This window comes from Lissotriton helveticus, chromosome 4_1 (genome assembly GCF_964261635.1).
Source record: "Lissotriton helveticus chromosome 4_1, aLisHel1.1, whole genome shotgun sequence".
Taxonomy (NCBI): domain Eukaryota; kingdom Metazoa; phylum Chordata; class Amphibia; order Caudata; family Salamandridae; genus Lissotriton; species Lissotriton helveticus.
In genome coordinates this window covers 701197046-701208328 of record NC_136063.1, presented here as the reverse complement: position 1 = coordinate 701208328, position 11283 = coordinate 701197046, and the positions used below count along the sequence as shown (strand labels likewise).

The 11283-nt window shown below is 46.0% G+C and overlaps 2 non-coding genes across 2 annotated transcripts; one reads left to right on the top strand and one right to left on the bottom strand.

The window, feature by feature from the left end:
* Positions 1-8793: 8793 nt before the first annotated feature.
* Positions 8794-8866, bottom strand: TRNAA-AGC (transfer RNA alanine (anticodon AGC)). Its single transcript has one exon. It is a non-coding gene; the product is annotated as a tRNA-Ala (tRNA).
* Positions 8867-9313: 447 nt separating this feature from the next.
* Positions 9314-9386, top strand: TRNAA-AGC (transfer RNA alanine (anticodon AGC)). The gene has a single exon. It is a non-coding gene; the product is annotated as a tRNA-Ala (tRNA).
* Positions 9387-11283: the final 1897 nt, after the last annotated feature.

Below are 11283 nucleotides of genomic sequence, written 5' to 3'. Positions count from 1 at the left end.
CTCCGCTCGGAATGTCCGAGGCCCGACCTCGCTGACCATTTGGCTGAGACACCGGAGGTCGACCCTATGATGGTCACGTATTTAAAGAAGTATGCTAAGGACCCGAAAAAGGGTCTTGACCGTTCCTGGCGGTCTTGTCAGGACAAGATGTTGGAAATGCTTGGCCCTCTAACAAAGATCCTTGATCTCGGATTTCAGGCAAAGGAGGCCTCCGCTCTTGTGAACCCGGACGAATTGATCCATGGGCGCAAAGAGCAATCTGCCAGTTGGGTAATGCCAATTGCGCAGTATCTGCAGAACGGCGCAGGTCAATTCTTTTGAAGTTGGATCCGAAGCTGTCCGAGCTTGCATCGTCGGAATCTGGTCCTGAAGCGCAGGGTCTCTTATTTGGTCAGCCCTTCCTGAAGGAACTTACTAAGTTTGTTTCAACTTTCAGTGGCATTGACAAAGCGCAAGCATCCTTGCGCCGGGCTATGCGTCCGGTTTTTGCAAGGGCCGGACGAGGACGTGGACGCTCGTTCGGCCGTGGCCACACTCAACAGTCCAACCGAGGTTACCCCTCTCACCGTGGTGGAGCACATGATACCGGTTACTCCACGAGAGCCAACTTCTATCCTTCCCGCAAGGGAAAGGGCCAGTATGGAAAAGGTCGCTCTGGAGGACAACAAGGATACTACCAGGACTCCAATTCAGCAGGTGAGCCTGATTCATGCTTGCGATGTGATGTTGGGGGGTCGGATACAGTGTTTTCTAGAAAACTGGCGCATGATCTCCAGCGATGCATGGGTGCTAGAAACAGTACAAGGTTTCAAGATAGAGTTCTATCACCCTGTGCATCAGACCCGTCCTCCCCCATGTTTACGTTTTCCCCTTCAAGATCAAGCTTGCCTCTCCGAAGAAATAAATGTGCTTCTCCAAAAAGGGGCGATTCGTCCAACCGTCCGTCATCCGACGGGGTTTGCCAGCTCAGTCTTTCTGGTCGAGAAGAAGGGGGGCGGATCTCGTCTGGTTCTCAACCTGAAAGACTTCAACAGTGGGGTGGTTTACCGGCACTTCAAAATGGAGGGCATCCATCTCTTGCGGGATCTCCTGCGCGAGGGAGACTGGATGGTGCGCTTGGATCTCAAGGACGCGTATCTGTCGATTCCAATCTTCAAGCCTCATCGTCGGTTTCTCCAGTTTCAATGGCTCGGGGTTTGGTACGAGTACCAAGTCCTCCCGTTCGGCCTTTCGTCAGCACCATGGTGCTTCACGAAACTGCTTAGGCCAGTTGTGGAACACTTGCGAGCTCGGGGGGTCAGACTGATTATTTATTTGGACGATATTCTCCTTATGGCGGATTGTCCGAATCGGCTTCTACTACATCTGCAGTGGTCCATCGGTCTTTTGCAATCTCTCGGGTTTCTGATCAATATTCCGAAATCAGTTTTGACTCCCACTCAGTCTATAGATTTCCTGGGTTTCCAGATAGACTCCATCTCTTGCCAGCTCCTCTTGCCCAGACAAAAGATTCATTACATCAAGAGGGAATTGACGTCTATTATTTCCAGACAGACTGTGTCACTGAGATCGTTGGCACGTGTGGTCGGTCTGTTAGCCTCTTCAATTCAGGCGATCTTTCCGGGTCCCCTCCATTACAGAGCACTGCAGCGTCTGAAGATTCAGCATCTCCGGAAAGTTCTCAGGTACTCAGATTACATTCCTCTGTCAGAGGACGTGAAGTGGGAGATGCAGTGGTGGCTGGACCACATGGAGGCCTGGAATGGTCGAGCTCTATTCGGGCCGTCGCCAGAACTGATCGTGGAATCCGATGCCAGTCAATGGGGTTGGGGAGCCCGTTGCGGTCCTGTCTCGACGGGAGGTCGTTGGTCCCCTCAGGAGTTGTCGCTCCACATAAATTGTCTGGAACTCCTAGCGGGTTCATTTGCGATCAAGTGTTTCTCTCCGCGTCAAACCAGTTGCTGCATTCTTCTCCGGATGGACAACGTGTCCGCAGTCCGATATGTCAACAAACTGGGCGGGACTCGGTCCAAGGTGTTGGCGGAGATAGCCAAGGACTTTTGGCATTTTTGTCTGCAGCAGAGGATCACTGTTATTGCGGAGTATCTGCCGGGTTGCAACAATCAAGTTGCAGATTGGCACTCCAGACATCTTCGGGACTTCAGCGACTGGAGGCTTCATCCTCGAGTGTTCCGTTCCATTCTTCGGCGTTGGGGTCGGTGTCGCATAGACCTGTTTGCCTCTCGCCTCAACACACAACTACCGATGTTTTACAGTTGGAGACCGGATCCGCTAGCTCTAGCCACGGATGATTTTCTTCAGCATTGGCCGTCGACTCTGTGCTATGCGTTTCCCCCATTCATGATGCTTCCCAGGGTTCTGGCTTACACCAAACGGTTTCGTGCGGAACTGATTCTGATAGCTCCGCTCTGGAGGGCTCAAGCGTGGTTCCCGGTTCTCCTGGAGATGTGTTGCGAGCCACCTCTCCTTCTTCCCCAGAAGTGGAATCTTTTGTTGGATCCTCTAGAAGATCCGCATCCCCTGATTCTATCAGGCTCTCTCCAGTTGCTGGTGTGCCGAATCTCGGGGATCGCTGGACGATCTCGGGCATTTCGAGCGACGCTTCCAAGTTCATTAGTGAAGCTTGGTCTCCCAATACTCACAAGCGATACAAAGGTGCTTGGAAGCGGTGGTGCGATTGGTGTGCTCAACGGGAAGCTGATCCCGTTTCAGCGGATGTCTGTTTGATCATTAATTTTTTGGCGTCTCTGGCTTCTTCGGGTCTGGCTTATAGGACGGTCAACAATTTTCGTTCCGCTATTTCAGCTGGCCACGTCCAAATTGATGGCAAACCAGCTGGGGAACACCCCTTCGTTTCTAAATTGCTTAAGGGTATTCGTCTCTCGAAACCTCCCACTTCTAAGTATGTCTCGCTATGGGATGTTTCCATTGTACTGCGTTTCTTGGAGGCCTGGCCTTCCAATTCGTCTTTGTCCCGTAAACAATTGTCTGCTAAGCTGACCATGTTGCTGTGTCTCCTTTCTTGTAAGCGTGTTTCGGATGTCCGCGCTTTAGATCTTGCGGGTCGCAGTTTCACGCCTGAAGGTGTTTCTTTTCGCCTTTCCAGACGGACTAAGTGTAATACTTCTCTAATTACTTATCCGTCTTTTCCCGCACATCCCAATCTTTGTGTTGTGCAGTGCCTGAAAGATTATGAGGTGAGTACTGCTTCTTTACGTTCAGACATGCAGGGTCAATTGTTAATTGCATTACAGAAACCATTTCGCCCTGTCGCTCCAGCTACTTTGGCGCGCTGGGTGTGTTGGCTTATGTCCGAAGCGGGCATTGATGTATCTGTGTTTGGTGCCCATTCTGCCCGTGGAGCAATGGCCTCTAAAGCTTTTTCCATGGGGGTTACTCTTTTTGATATTATGAAGGCCGCAGATTGGTCTTCTGATTCAGTTTTCAAATCATTTTATTATAAGCCAATTGATAGTGTTGCTTCTGTGGTGGTGAACCAGCTTTAAACAAGCATAATCGGAGCCTCCTGTCCTGACATAGAATTCAAAATTTGCGAACATACGTGACAAGAATTTTCAATTCTATTAAGGACAAGGAGGCGAGGATTATCCCACCCATTGTTTTGATTTGCATTGTTATATTCTGCAATCTATTTGATGCTATTGTGAAATTTGTTCCTTGTTTTTTTTTTTTCCCCCCCTGGATTGCTTTTGACTCTCTTGCATTATTTGGATGTTACGGCTCTATATCTCTTTCAGGTTCAGACCCGAAGTAGAGTTTGCCGACTTCCTTCTGAAATTCCTCTTTCTCCTGGTTCACGGACCCAGAGTTCTTCTACTGCCTGCTTCCAGATCCTTTGGATTTCTGCGGCATGTTTGGAGTTGCTTTTATTATTCTACATTGGATTTTATTTTGACCTTGAACTGTTTCCACAACAAAGAAAGAGGAAGAAGGACTAATGTTGGGACCCTTTATACTGTAGTCTCTATGGTCATTCCCTAGTGTTCATGGGAAATGTCGTTTTTGGTTGTTTTTATTGGCTGCTGAGCATTTCATTAAAGAAATGAGAAAGCATAACCCTCGCCTCCTTGTCCTTAATAGAATTGAAAATTCTTGTCACGTATGTTTGCAAATTTTGAATCCTCTTTGGAGAATGCGGGCATCGATCCCGCTACCCCTCGCAAGCGAGCGCTCTACCATTTGAGCTAATACCCCACTGCCTGATTAAGGCTACCCATGGTTATATGTATTGATCCGACAAACTCAGGGCGCACGGATTTTGTTTAGGTTTAATTTCTTTGCGAAGAAACTGCCCACTTCAAGAGCATTTAAGAAAACAAGATTCCGAAATAGACGTCCCCTGCTAAACAGGCACTGCACTTCTGTTGCAACACAGAAAGTAAAGCAACTCCAGTCATCACAGATGTCTGCACTACAATCTGCTCCCATCCTCGCTCATGCACTGGCTAATAGGAACTCGTTTCACATGCACGTTTCATGTCTGTCTACTCCTTTAAGAATGGAATGAGAACTGCTAGGTCTGACCACCAACGAATATGCGCAGTTCACGCCTCACCAGGAAGTAGGGGGAACAAGCATTGGAAATGCAATAGGTCTCGCAGCATTAGAGTTAGTGCTTTTAGAATTGTTTATGGGTTTTTTTTGTAAATCTTTAGCATTTTTGTTTCCTGTAGCCAATGCTAAAGAATTACAAATAAAAAAAGCCATAAACAATTCTAAAAGCTCTAACTCAAATGCTCCGAGACCTATTGCACTGTGTGAGGGTGAGGGGTTGAGGGTGAGTGAGGGTGAGGGTGGGTGAGGGTGAGTGAGGGTGAGTGAGGGGTTGAGGGTGAGTGAGGGGTTGAGGGTGAGTGAGAGTGAGGGTGAGTGAGGGTGAGGGTGAGTGAGGGTGAGTGTGAGTTAGGGTGAGGGGTTGAGGGTGGGTGAGGGTGAGGGGTTGAGGGTGAGTGAGGATGAGTGAGGGTGAGTGAGGGGTTGAGGGTGAGTGAGGGTGAGTGAGTGAGGGTGAGTGAGGGTGAGTGAGTGAGTGAGGGTGAGTGAGGGTGAGTGAGGGTGAGTGAGGGTGAGTGAGGGTGAGTGAGGGTGAGTGAGAGTGAGTGAGAGTGAGGGTGAGTGAGGGTGAGTGAGGGGTTGAGGGTGAGTGAGTGAGGGTGAGGAGGTGTGAGGGTGAGGAGGTGTGAGGGTGAGGAGGTGTGAGGGTGTGTGAGGGTGAGGGTGTGTGAGGGTCCGAAGTAAATGGTGGCAGGGCAGACATCATAAGACAGAGAGAAACACAAATGTTAAGATAACAGTGCTCGAATCGGTTGTGAGAAGGTGGAAATGGGATTAAAGGAGAAAGGATGAAAAGTTAAGTAGGAAGAGGCCGGAAAGGAGACACAAAGGAGTGGATATTGCAGCACGGGGAAGCAGCTTGGAGTGCAGCACTGCAGAGCAGTTTACAATGGAGCACTGCGCACGTGGCAGTAGATTAGAGTGCTGCTGCGCATACTGGGCAGCAGCTTAGATTGGAACACAGGACACAGGGCAGCTTATACTGCAGCGCCGCACACAAGGCAGCAGCTTGGAGTGCAGCACCGCGCATGGGGCTACAGTTTAAGAGTGGAGCACAGCGCACAGGAATTGCTTGAGGACCTTGGCAGGGAGAGAGCCGCAGTAGCCTCACATGCTGCTCTCTAGGATCGGCCTCATTGATGCACTACTCTTTATGAGAGCCGTGGCATGCCCGAAAGCTGCTGGGTGACACCAGTCTAACTGCGCTGACAGAAACACTCAAGTGCGCAGCTTCCAAGGAACGCATGTTAGTCTCCCAACAAAGAGTCAGACTAGCGGCCATTTGCTATCTTTTCTGCTGCCATTGTCATGCTCTGTTGCTTGCAGATAGTCAGATGGCAATAGAGGCACTGTGAGAGCTGGGGTTGGCGATTAGGGAGGTGGTGGGGGAGGGGTTAATTTGCAAAGCGTGATGGTTTTGGAAGACGGAACGGGGGCCCCCAGAAAACAGCGTGGTGCCTACACAAATGCACAACTAGTATTGTCTGAAGCTGCACTGGCGAAATATAACTCACACCACGTGACTGGCAGCTGGCAGAACAGAGTTGACATGTTACAGGGGACCGTACCGTGGACTAGACGATAAACAAGCCGTCTTAATGTCTGTGGATATGGGAAAAATTATTCAAAAAACACACGTGAACATCTTCAAAATGATGTCACATTTCGGGCGTAAAAAGGAAGCAGGAAGAAATAAACGACGTTAAACACGGGGAATTGTGGAACTGTTAGTCTACACTCCAGCTCCATGAAGTCCTGTCCGGCGTATTTTTCACCCAAATGTGTGAATTACTTGATACTCCCAAAATAATAATGTTAAAAAACACATGAAATTGTACGAAAACAAAAGAATTTACAACGAGCATTAGATATAAATGATTGACAGTCATGATCACGGAAGGTCTACAAAATCGGGGGAGCACTTTTTGATGCGCATTCGCTCCAAGGGATTGCTCGACCAATTGATGAAACTGTCCCATTTCAGACTACTTTACACTTGGAACATGCTTCTCTTTGATCTTTCGACTCACTGTTTACTATTATCAGTGTAAGGATGAAACGCGACGTCTTCAAGATGGAAATACTGTATAAATCGTATTTGTGCAGAGTGACTGAATATTATCACTACGAGGAAAGACGAAAACGTGTTTGAGAAGGCAACAGGAAAGAACAAGACGGAGGGAAGAGAGGGGAGGGGGGAGGAGAAATGCGTCTCGGCCGGAGCAGGGGGCGGAGCAGGGAGAGCGGGCTTTGGAATGTAATTGACACGGCCGGCCGGTCGTGAAACTGAAAGCATGGCCGGCCGGCCGTGAAAGCCTTTGATGCGGCAGGGGAAATGCGAGACGGCGGGAAGGGGAGGGGGCGGAGCGGGTAAACAAAGACGGACGTGCACGCGCTTTTAAGCTCAATGCGCATGCGCATTGAGCTTAAAAGTCACGGGCACTGCAAGGAATCGCCACGATTCCTTGCAGTGTGGATAAAGAGTGGATAAGTCCCAATACTCTCGCTTGCTCGATGCGCATGCGCATCGACAGGCGAGACCTAAAAAACGAACGTACCGGAAGGGGAATGAGCTCAAATGGTAGAGCGCTCGCTTAGCATGCGAGAGGTAGTGGAATCGATGCCCGCATTCTCCAACTTTATTCCTTTTAACCACTTAGTTACATTTATTGTTTTTTCCAGAGAGTGCGATGTGATTAAGTGCTCATCCAGTTGCTATTATTAAAATAAGAAACGTTTCGTGCAATGTTATACGTTAAGTTTGCCAAAACTAACCGTGGGTGTTTGGAAAATGGTTCATTTGGTTATGTTATAATTATTAGTAGTGTGCAAAGAGGAGACACGTTTACGGCGACTAGTATGCTCTCCTCATGGAGTCAAAACCGGAGTAGGAGGATGGGATGCGGGTACCTGTTTGCAAGCTACGTGTCTTGGTATTTTGGGAGGTTGCGGTCTCACTCTCACCCCACATCCATGTACGTATTGGGGCAAGGAAGCCCCAGCGAAGCCCAGCGATGACATTGTCTTTAAGTAACAAGTACAGTTTATTCTTTGTATGCACTATTCAAATGTGGGCCTGTTCTATTGCTTCCTCTATTGAGGATATTGTGATTTCAATATATTTATTTGATTACTGTACGTCTCGGCTCAACAAATCCTGTTTGTATTTCACTCCCGCCAGTTTGTTTCTTTTTGAAGACACTGCAGCTGCGCTCGGCTCCCTTGAGTCCCACGTAGGCTGCAGCACTGCATAAGCAACCGCTGAAGAGAGCAGTGTCGAAGCTCCAAAGAAGGCAGCCATGTCAAAGCCTGGGAAGTTCTGCAACTTAATAACCATTTATGTAGCACTCAATCCAAAGTTACTTTTTGGCACTCAATAATGCATGCTTAATACTACCCTACTGAATCCATTTTATCACCCTTAAAATAACGAAAGGTTGAGTTAAATAACGAAAGGTTGAGTTAAATCATGCAAGGTTTGAAGAGTATGTCCTTTACTAGCATGGAGAGGATTCAAGGGGCACAAAAGTCAATTCATGGTGGTATTTAACCTGCAGTTACTGACGGAGCTCTACAACAAGCCCACTGATCTGACATGCAATGCAAATCTGTAATCTGAATGGTACATGCTATTGTTTGCAGCAGACACATTAACATCTCGGGCTGTTTTTCTGATTATCCAGATATGTGACCAAAGATGTCACTCAGTTTTCTCTAGCCAGTGCATTGACCACCAGAGTTATTTTAACACTACGGTACCCTTAAACTTGTTCAATATCCATAGTTCTCTTGCAGAGGTCCATGATCAAGTTTAAGATAATTTAAAATGCAGTTCTTTGTCTCTAAGCAATTAATTGCGCGACGATGTGCTTCCTTGATGCCAATTTCTTTTGGTTTGAGTTTGTCAAAAACAATAATAACAGGATTGCTCGGTTCCTGTTGGCACGGTTGGTCATGCCCATTTTCTACTGTCACTCACACTTCTCGTTTTAGGGGTTCCCGAAAGACACTTTTTTTACACTCAGTACTACACATTGAACGACCTGAGTACTTTTCACATGTAACTTTAAAAAAATGTAACTTAAAAAATATAGATAAACTATCCTTATTGTAATAATATGAACAGAAAGAATACGGCTTGGCATGAGGAATGTCGAAAAAACAATAAAGGTAATGACAAAAGTAAAAGAACTTCTTTGGAGAATGCGGGCATCGATCCCGCTACCTCTCGCATGCTAAGCGAGCGCTCTACCATTTGAGCTAATTCCCCTTCCGTAGCCTTGCTCTTCCTGGTTTAATTTGAACTGCGCATGTCTGTGGTTGGTTTCATTTAGTAGTTCCTCCCATCATTTAATAAGCAGAGAGACGAGAGAAATCCTAGTGAAAGGAGCTCTTCTTAGTGTGGTAGCGCTGCGCCTGGCTTAACTCACCTTGCAGACTCTTATGAAACTATCTCAGGGAGCAAGCATGGGAGAGGGGTAAAGCGCAGGTGCGCGGACAGGTGCTTTGTGGTGGTGCTTTATGTGCAAGTTGTGTTGAAAGAGAAGTGCAATGGCAGTTTGCCAGCACATGTGCCTTTCAGAATCTTGTTTTCTGAGACGTCCTTGGAGTTGTCACTTATTTCCCCAATAACTAAGCTCAAAACACAATTCCTACACACAGACCTTCCGTCAGACGCTTGCCACAAACATGGAGCAGAGAAACTAAACGACGCAGAGGGGAATTAGCTCAAATGGTAGAGCGCTCGCTTAGCATGCGAGAGGTAGCGGGATCGATGCCCGCATTCTCCAAACTACTTTGCTTTTCATCAAAAATAATATTTTCCTTTCTAAAATTAGCGACGAGACGTAGGTTTGCTCTGTAACTGTTGCCAAAGGACCCCCGACTGTAAGTGTTGCATATCGTGTGCTCGTGTACAGTTTCACTAAAGTAACCAACTCCATGCACTAACGTAATGGGAGTTTGGCATTAATCAGGTTGAACATGTTGTGCACACGAGTGACAGAACTGATGGTATTCGTCCGACATCGCATTTACTTCAAGTTTACCTCACTTATCTGCAGGGCACTTGAAAATAGCCTTTGCAGAGTGTTGTTTTGTAGGGGTTTTCTGTGCACACTACCGTAGTTCCGCGTTTTATTATTATTTCTGTAAATTGTCAGAACGGGAAATCTGCGATTATTTCATTTGAATAATTTAATGTGTTTTAGAGTGCTCAGAATGAGTATCGGTGTTTTATTTCTGTCTGCACGTATAACATTTTAAACAATTATCAAACACGGAAACTATCCTGAGCTTTTTTAAACGATGTAAAAAAAATTTTTTTACAGAAAGGCATGGATTTTAGTTAGCTCTGAAGCAAATACTGATGATCTGTTTACAGATGATCATTCGTGTTACTCACTCACAGCCAGGTTATAATTAATATCTAAGAGCCCATGTCATTCCTCCTTTTGGTTGCTTTAAATATATCAGTACCAATTTTCTCTCTATTTTTAACGTATCCAACCGGGCATGCACTCCTCACCCAAAGGAGGCCCAACAGCTATTCAACCAGGCTCGGAGGCTCCACTGTAGTGTAGTTCCTATATCCCTGATAGACTCTGCGCATTGGAATAATATACAATATAGATTTGACATAGGACTGAGGTCAGTATGTCTCTATCGAGTATATTAAACTTAATTATGTGTGTGTGCCAGCTAGCTCAGAGGTCACTAGAAATTTCTTGAATAAACAAGAAGGGATTAGTCTCTGACAACCGCATAAACATGACAACTTTGTTACCCTTAGAGTCAGAACAATATCTTCAGAGTCGTGGAAACAATAGATAACTATTTCACTCAGTCAATCGTGCATGCTTTGTTTCTACAGAGTTGCCCAGAAATAGATAGAAGGAGCGTTTCAATAAAAATGGTTTATTGAACAGTCTTCTTTCTTATGCAAGAGATATGAACTGCTTAAATCGGAAGACAGAATGCAAAGTATAATGCGTACAGCATAAACAGTAATATAAAATAATTGTTGTTAGATAAACGCTTCAGGGGAATGGGGTTATAGACGATTGCACCTATCTTAAGTCCTGTATTAAACACATTTTTAGGTGCCACGGACCGGAGATTCAAAGTCCCCTAAATCTCCCATGACAGAAAACTGTCCTGACATACAAGCTCAATACAAAATTGGTCCAGCACACTTATACAAAAAGTAACCAAGTTATATGTACACATATTAATCATTCATGACAAAATCAGTGGTCTTGTGGTAGTTCATTCTTTATTAAATCTTCATTAAAAGTCTGTAGCCATAGCCAACGCATTTCGTCCTTCACGTACTTCTTCAGGGCGAAATGAGTCTGTGTCATAGCATAGTCATGAGCCAGTTTCTGTGTGTCCTCTATCAAGGACAGTTATAGATCATAGGTCTCAGAAAAGGTTTTTTTATTCCTCCTTATAATAATGCTTCCTTTAAATTGATGGTGAGTCGCTCTCACGTTGGTGAATCACTTCAAAACAGTATTTGCTTTAGTAGGTCGTTCAGGTTAGATGTCGGCCGGCTCCATGGCGTGGCTTCCTCCGTAATGGCATTAATAAAATAATACTGTAATAACATGGTCTGTTGCTATGATATATATAAAAATACATACATAAATAACACAGGCTAAAATACTCAACTGGTGCTTCTAAATA